Source organism: Nestor notabilis, unplaced genomic scaffold, assembly GCF_000696875.1.
Source record: "Nestor notabilis isolate BGI_N333 unplaced genomic scaffold, ASM69687v1 scaffold13413, whole genome shotgun sequence".
Taxonomy (NCBI): Eukaryota; Metazoa; Chordata; class Aves; order Psittaciformes; family Psittacidae; genus Nestor; species Nestor notabilis.
The window spans coordinates 28,809-34,883 of NW_009920661.1; positions in this window are offsets into that span (position 1 = coordinate 28,809).

A 6,075-nucleotide genomic window follows, 5' to 3' on the forward strand; every position below is an offset into this window, starting at 1 on the left:
CATCTCAATGCTAGATTTAGGCATCCAGAAGGCACTCCCTTTTTTAACTTGCTGCAGGATTGAGAAAAGACAATAACCAAGTACAGAACAAAAGTATGAAATCTGAGGACTGCAAACACCACCTGCTGTTTCTGGCTGGCAACAGTCAGAGTTAGTGCTGCTATGTCCTCCTCTGAATGTTCTTATTTTTCCTTGCCTGAAATGCTGAGTTTCACAATACTGGTCTTAGAAACTTGAGGGACTTTTACCTCAAGCCACAGTAAGGTTTTCAAATTTTTTCAGGACAAGTCTTCTCAAGGATATTGCATTTAAATTAATAGTTGAGTATTACTGAGACAACATAGAAAATTGTCCCACAACCAAGATTTAAATTAGCTTTTAGCTCACATACAGCCAACAGGCCACAGCAGAAAGCATGCTGCTGATTGTGCAGTACACTACCCAGGCTACCCAGGACATCCTTGGAGAGACAAAGTACAACAGAGACCAAGAGGCCTGCTGTGCCACTGCTGCTGCTGCAGTCACTCACTAGCAGACCTCAGAGACAAGAGGAGGTACATGTAAGGAGTACCTCAGTCCTTCTGTGTTTTACTCTGAGAAGGTATTGTTTGGACCAGCCTTGTGCAATCTGAACAATGTTCTTCCAACTCCAAATACAGCAGATTTGGCAGTGCGCACAAAAGCATCAAGTCTCCAAGTTGTGTTCACTTTAAGCATAGAGCTTATTCTCCCTGGTTAATAGTTCTTTTAGAAAGGGGTTAGAAAGTTTGATTTTGTCACTGGTTATTTCAACTTTGTAGTAGCTTCCTGGATCCTAAGAGAACAGAATATATAGACTTCGGCTTCTCCTGGGTCCTACCTCCAAAATAAACTAAGCAAACCGAAAGCAAAAGCAAGTGTGAGGCAGACAGGTCAAAGATTTTCACTAAAATCTGCTCAACTGTTTCTAAGCTCAGAATGTGACACTCTAGGTAAATATTTCACTGAGGCTTTCAGACACATGAAGCAATCTTAGATTGAACAATATGGGAAGCTTCATATGGGTATCAAAATTGCAGCTCCGCAAAGCCTCCCATCGTACCATAGGTTTTCCAACTCAGTGACACCAGTTTCTGAGAGGCAGAGCAGAGATACTGCATAGCCCTACTGCTGCAATAGACGTGTTATAAAAAAACACAGGCAAATCATGAAGTGCTTCTCAGGCTCCCTTTCCACACCACCAGGTTTCTAGCCATCAAGGAAGATATAAACAGTGTCGTGGTTTACCTTCAGCTGGCAAATACGTACCAGCAACTGCTCGTTTACCCAAACCCCACTGGGACAGGAGGAGAATCAGAAAAAAGGTAAACCCCACAGCTCGAGATAAGAACAGTTTAATAATTGGAATAAAATAAAATAATAATATAATTGTAATGGAAAGGGAGGCAACAAAGAGAGAGGAATAAAACCTAAGACAGACAAGTGATGCACAATACAAGTGCTCACCACCCATTGACTGATCGCCAGCCCATCCCCAAGCAGCAATCCCCGCTTCCCCACCCTACAGCCAACCCCCCAGTTTACATCCTGAGCATGCTGTTCTAAAGTATGGAATATTAGCATACCCCTTTGGCTAGTCTGGATGAGTTGTCCTGGCTGTGCTCCCTCCCACCTTCTTGTGTACCTCCTCACTGTCAGAGCATGGGAAACTGATAAATACTTTATTACTTAGCAACAACTAAAACATCAGTTTGTTATCAACATTATTCTCATACTAAATCCAAAACCACAGCACTGTAGCAGCCACTAGGAAGAAAATAAACTCTATCTCAGTCAAGGACAGCAGCCAGAGCGGAGCAGGTCCACGATTCATGTAATACCAGCTGCTTCAAAGAGCAAAGAATCCTGCACAGAACAATATCCCATCCCTACTCACATGTTCTTGTAATTGCTGATAGTTCATATTTTCTGAAATCCTGATTTCATTAGCTGCACTAACTCTGGGTTTGAGAGTAATTTCCTGAAGTCTCTAACAGCTGTCTGCCAAATTTAATGACTTTCTGTAATGACTTTAATACCCAATTGCATCAAAAGCTCAGACCACACTAAAGAGAAGACAGACTGAAATGAAACAACCTTTCTGCCATATACTTTTGCTAATTGTATTTGGAATACCACAACATACAACTGATTCCCCTATGACCATATCTTGCTTGGAGCTTTCCATGTCACTCCACTGTTTCCTTTTGCACTTTTATTCAATGCTGAGGTCAAGCAGTAAATCTGATCACAACCAAGCTGACAGCAACGAACAACCCAACTCACTAAAACTCACCAGCAGAATCCAATGCCTGGACAAGAAGCTAGTGGGCATCAACACAGCACAGCTCCTTCCACTCCACAAGCACTTAAGTGAACTGGGGGTAGGCCTGCAGAGCAAGACAGTTGTGTTGAGGGTCTGACATCCTCACCATCTGCCTCTAAGGGATTGACTTCAGACTAACTCTAGTTTGGTCTCAGGGAGTGGATACCACCAGTGGCTACGCTATGGTCTCCACTTAAGTTTCGTGCACAAGGATTTCAGTTTGCAAGCTCTGAGACTGCTTTTCAGCATGAATCAAGGTGCAATGAGCTGAGATGATCAGGAGACTTGCTTCAGAAGTGCTTTTCTGATCAGAACAAAAAGCCAGCATAGACTCACCCACAGGAAGGCCAGAAAGGTGCAGATACACAAAGGACTGGGCTACTGCTTGATTTTACTGTACTTTTTTCTCCTTAAAAAAAATAAAGCAGATTTACAAACCATACCATGGCTCTTAAACCACTAGTGGAGCTTAGAGGTGTTTTACTTGAAGCAATCAGAAAACAGTAACACAAACACAAACTCCTAGGCCTGCTCAAATTAATGGACATATTTTCTTCTCATTTTAGTTTTGATTATTCACATTGTTCTGCTGCATGAAAAACAGGAAGGGGTTAGATGAATGCAAAGTAATCATCCAAATCTTTACGCTGCTTTAGCTGAGTTTTAACAAATACTTACTGGTAAATCTGGCACAGTGAATTCTGGCTGTTCAGATGGGTTACTCTGAGTGTACTACAGTAAGGTCTGCCTGTTTTGTTCTTGTTTAGAGGGCAAAAATAGACCTTGATTTGTTTCACACAACTTACGGCTTAAAATCCTTTTGGTCCTGCAGCCCTAAAGCAAATATCTGATCTTACAGAATATTGCACTAAATTAACTTAATTTGTCCTCAGTATTACATATTACCCTTCCTTCCAATATCGATCTAATGGAAGTATCAACTGTTTTACAAGCTAGAAAAACGAGATGTAGGAATGACCAAAGCCCTTGGAAGAGGTGTAACTCTACATATTTTGAAAATACCAGCACCTACAAAACAGAGGATTAGTTAGAATTTTCAAGATTTGGTCCTAATGCTGGCTGTGCAACAGCATGCACCTTAAAGCAACCCAACTTCTAAGTGTCCCATCAATTGCTTAGTTCTAGAGAAACCTCGGCCAACCAGCTAAATCTGGGATTTTCACACAGCTAGCCTAAAAAGACAACCAAAACCCAAGGTTTTCAGTTTTGCTTCACTGTTATTCGACCTTCTTTCTCCATGAAACAGTACCAGATAAATACACTCCTAGAGCAGAATTCACAGCTGCAGACCTTACAGCTACTGAGAAGATGGCCACCCCAGAGGCAGTGCCTTAACGTATGGCACCTTTCACCAGCAACATTATGCTGTTGGTTACTGCCTTTCTGACAGAGGTGGCATTCTCACAGCTCAGCAAGCAACAGGGGTCACGCCAGCACTCCACCTACATCAGGCAGCATTAGCTACAGTAAACTACTGCCGAAGGAGCCAACTCATCTGACTTGCACTGAAGCAGCTTTGGAGCATTCATATAATCAGCTCTTCTAGCAAAGACCACACAAGAGCTGCTATTTCTGGAAAGAGGCAGTAGTGCTCAGCTGCCACTATCATTTTTACTGTGATTGTCTTACTAGAGCCTAACAAGTACTTGAGAACATTAACTTCTACTGCTTGGCAGCACACACAAACAGGTGTAAAATGATGTTCAAGTATGGGACTAAGTCCAGGATATACTGTAGCTTCCTTACCCACAACTGCTGTCCTGCACTCTTACCCACTACTGCAGTCACACACACATGAGTAGATCCACTGGGTCCAAGACACTCTGTAAAGCAGCAGCAGGAGGAATGCAGATTTATGCAGCAGTGATTGCAAACAGTCATGATTTCTGACTTGCTGTGTAAATGGAACATCATCACACACATCTGTTTGTAAAGCTAATGATGTTTATAAAACTCTCAGTTTTCGTTGGAACCATACTTCTTTTAAAGAACTTGTTTTTACTTTAAAGGCGTTTTTACTAAAACAGAGCCTCACATAACATGCTCTTTAAATCAGAATTCAACAACCAAACTTTAAACTACACATACGCTGCTCTAAACCTCAGTTTATTTCATAAAAGCGCTATTAAAAAGCCTGAGCTTCATCCCAAGGCTTATAATCTCTGCTTTTGCATTATGGCATAAAGCTGTACCATCTAGGAATTCCTGTTACTTTTGCTGCTACGTTTTAATCTCTTAATCTTTAATATCCATTACAGAAGCTTTCCAAGGGCTAAGCAGCAAAGAGGGACTGCACTGAACCTAGCCTGCAAGACTGCATTATCACACACAACCTGTAATTTAAACTACCCACTCTAACTCACTTTGAAAATTCATTCCTTTTTTTAATCAACCTTGTATTATTTAAGATAATTAATTGAAATTAAGATAATTTAAAATAAAAAATAAAAATTAAGATAATTTAAAATACTGACACTTATTAAACCTGCCCAAGTCTCTACCAATTTTGGGGGGTTTCCACTATTTTTTCTTTCTCTTGCCTCTATATCCAAGAACCACACCATAAGGAGGGGCAGGTGAGTTGCAAGGATATTCCACTGTGTTGCCCAGCACAGCGCCTATGCAAACATAGATAAACAGAGGCGATAATTCACATCGCAGAGCTGTTAAAACATGCCTTGTTTCTTGTAGGGTGTCTGCTGCTACAAAACACTGCTGGGTTTGATGGGACCCTTGAGAAAGGCCCCGCAGCTACCTCTGCATCGAAACCTGCCTTATTTCATCCGTAAGAGTTAAGTGATGTGAATGCTCTACTCGACAAAAGAAGGGACAACCAGAGCACCTCCAGCTCCTTCTTAGTGGCTGTTTCAGCTCAGACATGACCCTCTGCACCTCTTCAGCACAGGACAGGGGAACGGGAACTGCTTTAGCACAGAAGAAATCCCTTCTCTTGTAGAGAAGCATTAAAGCAAGAATGAGCCAGCTCTCCCCAGTATACTACTATATCCCTTTTGGTTGAACACCACATCAGCTAAAGCCATCTAGCAGGATACCTGTAACAGGCAGCTCTTCTTCCAAGAAAGGGCTTTTCAGATTAACATTCTTCTAAAATACAGATCTGAAATTGAACTTAAGCAACAATATGGGCTGTGCACCTTACAAAGTACTGTTATAATCTTTATGAACTACAGACACAAAGCTACATTACATGGTCTATAACAACCCCACTAGCAATGTTAAAGTCCTGAAGCATATTACAGAACTACTTGTGTTTTCCAAACACCAAACTGACTCTTGTACAGCATATGTCTGTTCTCATCTGCTCCACATGCTGGCAAGAAAACAGGTTTAGTGAGTCAAGATAAGAGTTGTGATAAGAAACCAGATTAAAAACACAGAGATGTCTCAACTCACTGGCTACCTTTGGCACACAAATTTGGTCTTACCAAGTACAGATCTTCTAGTGAGAAGCCTTTACTTCATTCCCTCCCAGCACGTCACTGCTGCGAGCATGATGGCACAAATCACATTCAGTTTGTCTGCAAGCACAGCTGGGATAACACACTGCATTCAGCCCCAGTGCTGGGGGAGCAGCGATGCAAAATTCATGAAGGGAGTGGGAAAGTCCATTTGCGCCAGCTCAGAGCACAAAGCATTCGAGACTCAAAACCCTTTACAAGGAAACACACTGAGGCTTCAAACGCACAAAC